Source organism: Chaetura pelagica, unplaced genomic scaffold, assembly GCF_000747805.2.
Source record: "Chaetura pelagica isolate M959 unplaced genomic scaffold, ChaPel_1.0 scaffold135, whole genome shotgun sequence".
In the NCBI taxonomy this organism is placed as follows: Eukaryota; Metazoa; Chordata; class Aves; order Apodiformes; family Apodidae; genus Chaetura; species Chaetura pelagica.
This window is the reverse complement of record NW_009953649.1, coordinates 4,587,451-4,599,854: the sequence shown is the minus strand read 5'-3', so window position 1 is coordinate 4,599,854 and position 12,404 is coordinate 4,587,451. Positions and strand designations below refer to the sequence as shown.

The 12,404-nt window shown below is 43.3% G+C and overlaps 1 protein-coding gene across 1 annotated transcript in view; it reads right to left on the bottom strand.

Annotated features, from left to right (window-relative positions):
* Positions 1-12,404, bottom strand: part of FNDC1 (fibronectin type III domain containing 1) — a 194,922-nt gene that overhangs the window by 115,876 nt on the left and 66,642 nt on the right. The window lies entirely within an intron of this gene.

Genomic DNA, 12,404 nt, shown 5'->3' with positions numbered 1-12,404 from the left:
TCGACAGTCAGCCCCGAATACAAAATTACCTTTTCTGATTTGATAACCTGCTTCAAACAGAATCAAAACTTTTCTTTCCTGGGAGGAGTTCTCATATCTCAAATTTATCTCAAGACAAGCAAACCCCAGGAAGAGACTGTGCTCAACATATAAACACATTTATATTAACATGAATCATATATGCCCTGATACTTCACAGTCTTCCTCTGAGACTGCATCCAAGATGTGACAAGTTTTGTAAAAGAAAGTTTGCTCCGTTTTGCTGAGACATCTTTCTTTGCTGTCATGAAAAAGACAGATAGGAGCACATTCACTTTTGCAAGCCATGGTACTCATGGGGGACTTCAACCACCCTGATATTTGTTGGAGGGACAAAGCTGCAAAGCACAAACAATCCAGGAGGTTCCTAGAGCTTGTAGATGACAACTTCCTTTTCTAAGTAATTGAGGAACCAACAAGGAGAGGTGCTAAGCTGGACTTTTTTCCTCACACAAGGAAGGGCTGGTAGAGGATGCTAAGCTGAAGGGCAGCCTTGGTTGTAGTGACCATGAAATGGTGGAGTTCAAGATCATTAGGGCAGCAAGGAGGGCTCACAGTAAGCTTACTACCCTTGACTTCTGGAGAGCAGATTTCAGTGTCTTCAGGGATCTGCTCGAGAGAGTGCTCAAGAAGATAACATCCTTGAGGGAAGAGGGGCCCATGAAAGCTGGCTGATATTTAAGGATCACCTTCTCCAGGCCCAGGAGAATGCATCGCAACTAAAAGAAAGCCAGTTAAAAGCTCAAGGAGGCTGGTGTGGATGAGCAAGCAGCTCCTAGAAGAGCTCAAACTTAAGAAGGAAGCATACAGGGGGTGGAAGCTGGGGCAGGTACCCTGGGATTACAGACAGGCTGTGTGAGCAGCTAGGGATCAGGTAAGGAGAACCAAATCCCAGCTGGACAGGCTGGAGAGATGGCCCAATGCCAACCTCATGAAGTTCAACAAGGCCAAGTGCAAGGTCCTGCACCTAGGTCAGCACAACCCCAGCCATAAATACATGCTGGGGAGAGAATGGATTGTGAGCAGTCCTGAGGAGAAGGAGTTGAGGGTGGTAGTTGATGAGAAGCTCAACATAAGCCACCAGTGTGTGCTGGAGCCCAGAGAGCAACTGCATCCTGGGCTGCATCAAAAGAATTATGGCCAGCAGGGCCAGGGAGGTGATTCTGCCCCTCTGTTCTGCTCTGGTCAGAAGCCACCTGGAATACTGTGTACAGCTCTGGTGCCCTCAGCAGAGGAAAGATATAGACCTGTTGTAAAGGGTCCAGACAAGGGCCACCAAGATGATCAAAGGGCTGGAGCAGCTCTGCTATGAAGACAAGCTGAGAGAGTTGGGGCTATTCAGCCTGGAGAAGAGAAAACATTGGAGAGACCTTATAGCAGCTTCCCAGTGCCTGAAGGGGCCTACACAAAAGCTGGGGAGGGGCTTTTCACCAAAGAGGGTAGTGATAGGACAAGGGGTAATGATTTTAAACTGAAAGAGGGTAGATTTAGGTTAGACATGAGGAAGAAACTCTTCATCATGAGAGTAGTAAGGTGCTGGAATAGGTTGCCCAAGGGGGTTGTTGGTGCCCCTCCCTGGAGGTAAGACCAGGCTGGATGAGGCTTTGTGCAACCAGGTCTAGTAGAAGGTGTCCCTGCTCATAGCAGAGATGTTGGAATCTTAACCATTCTATGATTCTATGAAGTTGCACCATTTGAAACTCTGAGACAGCAGAGTAGTTAATCACTGCTCTAACTCAAAGTACCTGTGTAGTACTACAGTGTGCCTTGGTAGGTGGCTTCACTAAGCTGAAACTGTTCTTTGCACTTGGAAAGGCTTACAAGCTTTCTTGGGCTGTTGCTTAGTCAACAGTACAAGTCTTCTCTGTTATAGGGCTGCACCTGTGTAATTCAGATTTAGAAATGAAGGCAAATTTAAAATGTACATGGACTGATATGTTCCATTTACCTGCTGCAGCTCTGCAGACAGGGCCATGGCCATGCTATGACCAGCACACTGCTGCTGCTCTACACCCTGGGCTGGGGCTGTTCTGGGAGGAAAGAGGAACAGGGCAGGGAGGCACATGCTGTCTGGCATCACCCAGGAAAGGAAGAAGGGGTAAGCAATATGGGGAGGAAGAAGAAGGGACAGCCATGTGGACCCTTGCAAGAGGACAAGGAGGTGCCTGGAGCCAACAAGAAGAAGTATAAGAAAGTTGCAACTGAGATGGTGTGGAAGAAGAGAAAGTGTCTAAGAAAGGGAAGTCAACTTGGCAGGCAATATAAAGACCCTTTCTTTTCCATCCAATTATTGGCAACTTTTACAATCCAAAATTAACTACTGTAGTCCAAGGCAATTACAGGCTTCATTAAAGCCACGGAGAATGAGCTGTCAGACTGAAGAGCTGTCAAGCCAAATGAAAAGAGCAGGAGGCTCACGCTGGTAGAAGCCAAGCTGCAGGCAGCCCCAGCAAACAGGCAGGGCTTTCCTCTGGTGACAGACTGGAGATGTGTGCTGAAAAGGCAAAGCCAAGAGGGTTTGTACCCAATGTGGGTGGCAGTTTAAGCTTGACAAGCTGCTGGGTGGGCAGGTTTAGGAACAGCCAAGTTGCCAAATACAACTGCTGCCCCTGCCTCCTTGGAGGATGGAGCTTCCATACTTCCCTAGGGATGCATGGTGAAGTCATGTCAGATGGCCTCCATTTGTATAGCTGGTTCTCATCCCAGTGGAAACTGTCCTCCAAGTTATTTCTTCCAGTCACATCAGCTGGACACTGTCACTGGCTGGGCAATGCAAGTAATGCCCTTTAGATGAGTTTCAGCCTACAGGAAAACCTTAACGTACCTTGGGGTGGGGAGGGAAGGCAAGACTGATCTCATATGCTGTGAGATGTGTGAATAGGTGGCTCTGCACATGGACACAAACACGCTCTGCTCCAGCCAGTCTCATATCAGCCAGAAGTCAGTCCCAGGGCCTGTGCCTGCCAGAAAAGACACTCACCAATTTGTACTCCACACAATAGATCTGATCGCCTGCAGTGCAAATGACTGCTTGCAATCAGACCACAACCCACCAGTTCCATCTCCTCGCTCTTCCCAGTGTTTGGCTTGCATATATTCCCTCTTCTTTGGGACATGGAAAATTATTTGAATAATATTTAATGCTTAAAAAATCCACACAGCCGTGTTCTACTTAACAGAGAAGTTTTACAAGGAAAATGTGTTGTTTTTTCCATTATGTTAACTTCTCACATTTCTACCTGCCAATTGTAGCTTCTTGCTTTCAAGCTACTGGTGAGCCTCAGCATCTGTTCTTCTGGGCATCTCAGCCCTTCGCTGACTCTTTAAAAGCAACAGCCGTTAAATGCTCTTCTTGTAAAATGACTGGGTAACTTCCAAGGTTGGAGTCAATTAGTGAAACAGGCCTTCGATGTATTGCTGACATGACGTTGCAAGAAGAGTAGGTTGAGTGCTTGTCCAATTACTCCAAGGCTACCACAGCCTTCTCCTGTGCTAACCTGAGCAGCAGTGTTTCCCCAGGTGCTGCAATGGGAGTGGAGAAGTCAGTCCTTCTAGCATATGGCAACTTGAAAAATAGTTTTGAATACTGCTGACAGTCTAGCTGCTCCTTAAACCTGCACTAGAACAAAGTCTCCTGACATGGAAAATAAATCAAATTCTGAACACAGCAAAACTGCAAGCAGAATCTCTGAATAAAACCCTGACAGCATTTTCCAGCTAGTAATACTAGAACCTTAGATTTTATGGACAGAAAGAAAAGCATTCACCAGCTGTCTGGGGACTAAGCCAAAGTTTTGTGACAAATATTGCCTCTCCTTCACTATCCAGCCAAGTTTTTCCTGTGCAGCTTTTCAGTGGTATTGCTTTCAGTGACTCTTGCACTGGGAAGAGCACACCTTATCCACTGCTGTTAATATCCAGGTAGACTGGAGAGTCCTCAATAAGACATCATCTATCGCTAAGCTCCTCCATATGAAGGGTCAGTGTTTCTTCTGGACAGCAAGTGTGAAGGTTTTCCCAAGCAATGCACAGAGCTCTGCACTTTCATCACTGCTGAGATGTTGTGGGGCATGCCAATTTTTCATATCAATGACAAACCTGGGAAAGGCACAATGTGATGCCTAAATGTGACTGCAAAGCCGTTTTCATTTCATCATTTGCTGTGGCAGTGTTGGCTGTTCATCCTGAGCCTCAGTCACTTCAAGGACACAAGGAACTAGAAACTAGTATGTCAGGAATGGAGACATAATCCTAAGGTTGATGAAGACTCTCTTCCCTCTGCAGATTCCTCTTGAAACAGCTAAGGAAGAACCGATGGCAGGGAAATACTTGCCTCTGTAACCACCTTCTTGTCACCGTTGGAACAGTGTCAGTGCATGCATGGCAAAAACCTGTCAGGACCTTCCTCAGTAACGTGAATGTGCATCAAAACAGAAAGTGAGTAGGAATTAATGAAACAAATTTTCAGTGTATAGATACAAGGCCTAGATACAAGTCCATTAATCAAGCTCATTTTTCGTTCTTTTTTTTTCCCTTTTTCATCAAGTTATACTTCCACAGACATTTTGTCTCTCTCAGTTTTCTCCCTTTAAATCATGCTAGTGACAACAGCACTAAGATAAATGTGTTTACTGACTATAACTGGGATGGTATCTTGAATTCTTCCCTCCTGCAGACCATTGCATGACTTCACCCACTGGCCACACAGCAGAAGGCTGAGGGGCTGCCAAGCAGCAACATTGGGCAGCGGCAGCTCCCGCTGCACTTTTGGCACCAGGAGAGCTCTAATGCAGCAAGGGAGATGATGCTTGCCTCTGGCAAGACAAAAGTAATGGGGAGTAGGTTGGGGACAAGATGTGCCTGTGTGTGTCTCCATCCCCTAGTTCATCCAGCTGGGGGGCTCTGGGCAGGCTCAGATGCACGTGGCAAGTGTGCACCGTACCCTGGTAGCCACAGCCTGGCATGAGCACACACATATAGTGTGTGTCATACCCTTCTACACTTTAATGTGGAGTAAAGTCTTGCTCCTGATCCCTGCAGGATATCCCTGCCAACTATTTCTAGCCCCTGAAGTGAAGAAAGGGAAACAAGCCACCCTCTGAACAGACTGATGTGGTGGGCAGCTTGGTGAGCATCAGTAATACAGGTTCTTTCCTCCAGGTTTCAAACTTAGAAACAGCAGAAGGGCAACTCTAGTTGTTTTACAGGCAGTTTCATTGTGACTCTGAAGCAAGGGGAAATCTCTTTTTAACTTCATAAATTCTCTGCTGTTGCCTGGACTTACGACAGTGATATGGCACCTTTGATCTGCTTTCCTGAGGCACGTGGTCATATTTTTGGCTTCTGGTTTCACCTTTCGAAGGCCTGAAGTTGGTGTGAGGTGTTGGGCAATATGCTGTGGTTGCCAGCATGTGACAGGTGTGGTCTGCCAGCCCTCCCAGCACAAACATCTCAGCCCTGGCCACCAGCTGGCCCCATGGACAGGACACAGCACCTAGGTGGTCTTTTCCTGACCCAGTGCTGCCTAGTTGTCCAAGCTAACAGCAGATGTGGGTTTCACAGATTTAGGGTCCGAGATTTAGCAAGGCAAATCTAGTTGACTGTTGCCTTCCCAGTTTGGGAGAAAGAAGACAATTGCATAAGGGGCATTGCTTTTCTCCCATGGCTTTCTTTAGAAATGTCCTCCAAAACAATTTCACATTTCAAGTAGTTTAGGAACACCCAAATCTTAAATGTTTGCTTTCAGACTCTTCTACCCCACTGAGGGAATATTATGAAAGTTGATTTGTCTTGAGCCAAACTCAAGACAGCTGAGGCTGGGATTTTTGCTGCCTCCAGTGGATTTCCCTTTTGCTCTCCTATCTATTTCTAAAAAAATCTTCTCAGTAAGAGATGATCTTGAGACAAATTTTTGGTTGGCTTTTCCCTGCAGATTTTGTTATCATTCATAGCCATGCCATATGTGTGGATGTGTGGACTCGTAGTGTATTTCACCTCCTTCTTTTAGTGTGAATTGCCACTTCAGGATTATGTCTCTGTCTGTTCCTGCAGTGGAGTCATCACTCTCCCAACACCCACTGCTCAGACAGTGCTAGGCCAAATGCACATTTCAATGGATATCATAAAAAGGCAGAAGATAAACCATACTAAATTATCAGATAGGTCACTGGTTATTCTTTCCAATCTGATCTAATGCTCAATGTGGTGTATGAAAATATGAAACAGCCAGAGAAAACAGAAACCAAAAGTCCCCTGCAGGTGTATACTAATAAATGGGCCAAATCTAAGATGCAGCTCTGCATATCCCTCTCTCTCAAATTCCTTTACAAGCTTTTAAATAACAAGAGCAACACCTGTGGTTTCACTTGACAAACTTCAGTTTGCCCTAGGGTCTTAAAGGCATCAGGGACTGTGTTGTAGAGGGACAGAACACAATTAAATTAGGTATTATGGAGAATTTTTTCTTTTTCTTTTTCCCCTGCAGAAAAAAACACTGCAAACAGGGAAAAAAGAAAAACCAAAACTTTGCACAAATAAGTGAAAGAACAAACCTAAGGGAAACAGATGCTTGGAGTCAAAGAGCCTTTCACAGGGCCCTGTGGCTTTTCATAGCTCTTCCACCCACCAATATGTAGGATCATCAACTCCACCCACGAGGGCAGCTAAAAGTGTTTACAAGCCCTTTCAGTTTTAGGGAACACAGAGCCCTCATGCAGAAGAGGTCAGATCGCAGCACGAAATTCCCTGATAGCACACTGTGATCAAAGTGAATATCTATATAAAAATGTGCATAATTCAAAATTACTGTACATGTCAACAAATTATAGACACCCTGCTGATAATGTCTTCCTGCTGCCCCTGTAACAAAATGTAATTTGTAATTCAAAAGAGCACTGTCATTTCCAATCTAATCTCCTTCAGGTTTTCTGTTCATATCCAAAGCATAAAATGAGAAGAATTTAAATCTGGGAAAGCTGAGTTTCTTTTATTTTGTGTGCTTAACTTTCTTAGCTTTACTTTAGAGACTCAAATCCTAACTGCTTTGCAAATGGAGCTTCTTGCATCATTAAAACAAGTGGGAACTTGGTGAACTAAATTATTCTATTTCTAATGTGGATGTCACAAAAAATTATAATTTATGACAAATATTCAAAAGTGCCAAAGTAAGGGACTTAGTGACATCAGCTTTACAGGGAAAAGCTTTAAGTCCCTGCTGACAAATACTTCTGATGGCAGAAAATAATTTTGAGCTCAAATAAGCTTGAACAAGACCTTTCCTTGCTCTGCATTTAGATGTAAAGGACAGGTAGAAGTAATGTACTGCACAAACCCAGCAGCTTGAACCTAACATTTTAGGAGTAGCTAGGCTTGATTTGTCAATGGCTTTGAGTTCTAGACAGGTTAGAAAGAGGTGAAGCCACAGATGTTTGGAGAAAATTGAAACATTGATGTTTGCTCTGTAGGCCTGATCTGCGCACTGAGGTGATCCATTTAGACTACATGGGACCAAGACTGTAGTTCCCAGCTCAGTTTCTAACAGTGGTTTAAACCTGGTTTTTGTCAGCTTAAGTCCAGTGAAATTCCTGGCAGACATGTAAGAAAATATTCATGTAAAACACTACATAGATTAAACTAAGCTTGACTAATGTCATTGGCCTGTCTTACAACAGGTTTTTATGTAGTCATTTGATGGCTCTTCAAATCAGACATCTATAGAGCACGGACATGGGCTTGGTGAGAAGACGCCATCTTCTGTCAGGGATAACTATTTCCCCAAGGTTCACCAAATACTAACAAAATCCCAGCTTGTCATTATTGTCCTATTTTCTGTATTAATTCCTTGGCACTTCCATGTTAGGACCTTGCTTTGACATCAAGTGAGCCTTCAGAAAGACCCAGCCTGGCCAAAGAAAGGCCCTTAAATAATACAGTACTTTGAAGAGGAATTAACAGTTCATGGTAGTTAGACTTTAGTGCAGATGAGCTGGTCAAAAGAGCAGTTGAAGAAGCAAGGAAGTTGTCTGCTGTGCCTTTGCATCCTGTAATTTCAACACTTTCCAGGAACTGCAGACTTCCCAGGGACCTTTGCATAGAAAAGACTGACATTCATACTGGCCTCTACTTTTGAAGAAACAGCTGAAGGGACTGAAGTGGAGCATGTCCACATCCTATGCAGAACAGGAGACATCTCAACTCACTTCACCTCAGCTGAGCCAGGCATCTGCAAAGCTGTTGATGGGGAACTTGGTAGTGGAATGACTGTACTCTTTCTGGTATTCATGTCAGGTTTTTCAGGGCAAGCTTATGGATCTGTGCACTGTACTGTGGTCCATGTAGATGTTCCCCTGGAAATCTTATTTCCTGATGTAGGAGAACAAGAAAGGCAGTCAGACAAAACCCCTTTTTTTAAAAAAAAAAAAAATTACTTCCTGTCTATATTTAGTTCTACATTAGCTTTGCAAAAAACTTAGTTGAAACTTCAATTACACCTCACCATCCCTGCCAAGAAAAAGAAACCAAACCAGAACCTTAAATTGTTCTTCAAAATTTCTGTCCTATTTGGGGGTTTGGCAAGTTTAGTTCTTGCTGGTGAATGTAACAACCTCCCAGTGGGGAATATCTAACTCATTACCACATTCTCCTCAAGTACTGTGGAAGGTTTAAAATATCAGGAAAGTCCAACCAATATCAATATTTTTTTTAGTTATTTTTTCAGTGTTAATTTCCTGTTCTATTTTCATGTGAAAATATACCTGGACAAAGCACAGCGTATAGTTGTTCTGGCGTTCCTTTCTCCATTATTGGAAAATATAATCAGACCAGAAGCTACTCAGGGAGGATTAATGCCAACAAAAGAGAAAGGTTTCCCATGGAGACCATCCAATAGAAATTTTCTTTTTCTCACCACAATTTTATATGGGATTAAAATCATGTTTATGATTTAAAAATCATATTTATGATTTAAAAAATGTTTTTCACTGATGTTTGAACTGATTCTTTCTCTTGCTGTTTGAAACAGCTTGATCAATTAGCAAGCACAATAAGTTTCCCATAATTCTATCAGTGTTATAAGACAGAATGTGGTTTTGGAAATTTCTTTTTACTGCGGTCATCTGTTTGACATGGCCTTCCCAACGTCTGAAGCCACAGTGGTTTATTTTCTTCTTCCCTGGCAGGCCACCTGGTTATAACTACAGTTCCTTTGCTCATTGTCCTGTTTGTGCATGTGAAGACTAACACTATGTGTACAGGTTTGCGAAAAATCAAGGTTTATAAAAGAATGGAAGAAGAGTGAGGCTCTGTCTAAGGCTGCAGTACAGTTTGTGCCTTGTGCAGCCCTCTGCACTAGGTAGTTGCCATGCAAGGAGGGTTCCCAGCCTGGTCTGTTCTGGGCAGTGCTACTACTACCTGTAGACTATGCCTTTAGCATGGGCAGCAGCACATTGCTTGTGGTGAACAAGGATGCCAGAACTGATCCTGTAATGGGTGCAAAGCTCAACACATATCTGCTTTGCGAGGTCTGGAGCACAGTAGCTAATTCTGAATTCTGATGGGAGATTGAATGCTATGAAGTTGAGTCAACAGTAAATGTATGCCTGCTATGTAACACTGGCCCTCTTGCCCCTTGGCCCTGGCTCCCATCCTTCCATCCATCCATCCATCCATCCATCCATCCATCCATCCATCCATCCATCCATCCATTCATCACTCCTGATCTCTCCTGGGCATTTGCACTCGAGCTGTAGTCTCTAACACCCTATTCAGAGTCTAGCCAGTCCAGCCTGACATTTTTTTTATCTCCTAAAACCACACAGTGCTGATCGCTCCTCCTCCACACTTGTCAGCAAAGTAAACAAGTCTTAGATAAAGGATTTTAGTTTATCCAAGTCAGAAACCATATAAGCCACACTGACCTCAGCATGTTCTGCCTTCTCCCACCTAAAAAATGGTGCCAATGTGTGAATGATACAATTGAGGTCCAGAATTTCCTTCACTTGCTGTGGTCTTTTATTGCACCAATAATTCCCATACCAGTGACATGGCTTTAAGGATATGTTATGTGAGTACAGACGGTGGTATCAAGTGAAGCATCAAGGTAGCCTTCATTGTCCTCTGGAAACTCTGTCAAGAGACACCTGTCTTGTTTCTCTGTCAGGTGCCTGAAGTTGGGTGGTATAAACACCCTCCCCCTCTCCCCTGTCCAAGAAACCCTGCATTCCTCTCCTGCAATATTCTTGTGTCATTCTTCTGCCATATGCTGGTGGCTGCAGCTAAGGCCTGACTCAAATCTGTTTAAATTAATCTGTGACTTTAAGTCCTTGCTCAGCATTCAGGGCCTCACTATATACAATTCCAGCATGATCTTTCTAGGCTTTAAATTCCCTTAAGAGCTAAATCCTGGTGTGAAAGGACCTCACAGTGTGGAAAAAGATAGTATGGACTAACCTAGTAAAATGAAGCATCAGTCTCAATGAATAACACCTTAAACAGCCTTACGTAGTAACTTTCATAACTTATTTTCCATGTACTGGACAGAATGTGCAGAAATTCACATCAGTTGCCATCACATGGCTTCCTACTGCCTCATCTACTGCACTCCCTGTTCCTAGTTTTGTGCCAATGGGTAACACAGTTCCTGTATCACTTCTTCCAGATCTTGGAGAACAGTTGGTTGTCCTTGAGGTTTGGTTAAAATAGCAAGGAGAAGAGAACGTAATGATAATTGGGATGTGACCATCAACTCCATGTTGTTTTCTGGTGTTATATATACAAATATGACCTCAAGCTGTTGAGTAGAAGTTGTAAGCCAAAGGAATGGGAAAATGCTCATGGATGTTATAAGACCTGTCCAAAAACAGCAAACAAGGTGTTGTGATTAAGTGTGGTCATAAACAGCCCAGAACTAAGCAGAACCCCTCTCTACTAACTATAATCACCTTCTCAAGGAGAAACAGATTTGGCTTTCATTTTTTCAGCTGTTTCTGGAGATTCTGGAGACTCTTCATGGTCACACAGCCCTTTGTTACTTCAGTTAGTTTTCCAAATAACATTTATTGTATGAAAAAAATGTATTTTTTATCTATAAATATTAATCCTGTGTAGCAGGACATTCCATCTCTCAAAATGTCTGCCTTGGTTTCCCTCTTTGATTCAACTGGTTTTTGTCTCTCAGTTTTGCAGCCCCAGGCCTGGAGTGGAAAGATTCCCATGAGAAAGGAAATGGCTTAGCAAACTCTGATCTGGTACAGAGCTTGAAAGGTACAGAGGCCAAGTCGACACACATAACACCAGCTGCTCACCAGTGTTGAAGAACACGGAGCCCAGCCCAGCCACAGCTAGGCCTGGAACGGAGATAAAGTAAGAATGTATGGGTAAATAAGAGTTTGTTCTGTGAGAACAGGGTCTTCATGGTTTTCCTTCACTGTTTTCCTTTTATTCTCTAACAAGAGATGTTGGAGGTACAGCTAAATAGTTAAATGACATTAGTCAATCCACTTTGTTCTATCAAAGCCTGGTCCCATCTTTGATCAGGGGACTGCCCATACACTTTCCCAGGATGTTGCTGGATCTTCTCCTCTCCAGCAGGTGTCTGACAGAGAGACTAATTCTCCAGAATTATGATCCACCCAGGGACACCCAGCTGCAGCCAGTCAATGGTGAGAGATATTAACTCTTTCATTGTCTTTATTAGCAAACTTACTGTTAAGTAATTTTCATCATTAAGTCTTAAGATTACAGAATCCTCTCAAATGGTAATTACTGTTCTAGGCCTAATATAAAACTTGGTAATAAGTAAGTTGCTAGCATTTTAATGGTTAATCTTTGTTGTCTGATCTAACTACAACTAGTAAATTTTACTGTTAAGATACCTTTTGTATTCAAGCTTCAGCTTCTGTTCCAATCTCCCAATTTCCCCACAATTTGACCGTGTTTGTGCCTTCTACTTTAAGAAGTTAAGACCCCAGTGTTATATGCAATAAATCTTGATCCATGCATATATGTCTTGTTTGTTATCTTGTCCCATTCGGGACATCTTGAGAGGCATGAAGCAAGCAAACAACTTGATAATATATCAAAAACATGCAAATATGTGAGTTCAGCCAACATGAAAGCAGCCAGAGCCAGATACAAACCTGGTCTGGCCTAGGAAACCAAGAGGGATCCAGCACTTGGCATCCAAATTGCTGTGTGTCTTCAAACTAGGATACTGGCCTGCAGTCTGCAAGCTGAGATCAGACCAGGCTTGTCACAAATTGACTTAAAAGCACCACATGTTGTTATGGCCTTGTGCTGACATCCTGCTACTCAGCAAAAAACAGATTCTCCATAAAATCAAATAGGAAAAGGTTAAAAGAAGATGAATG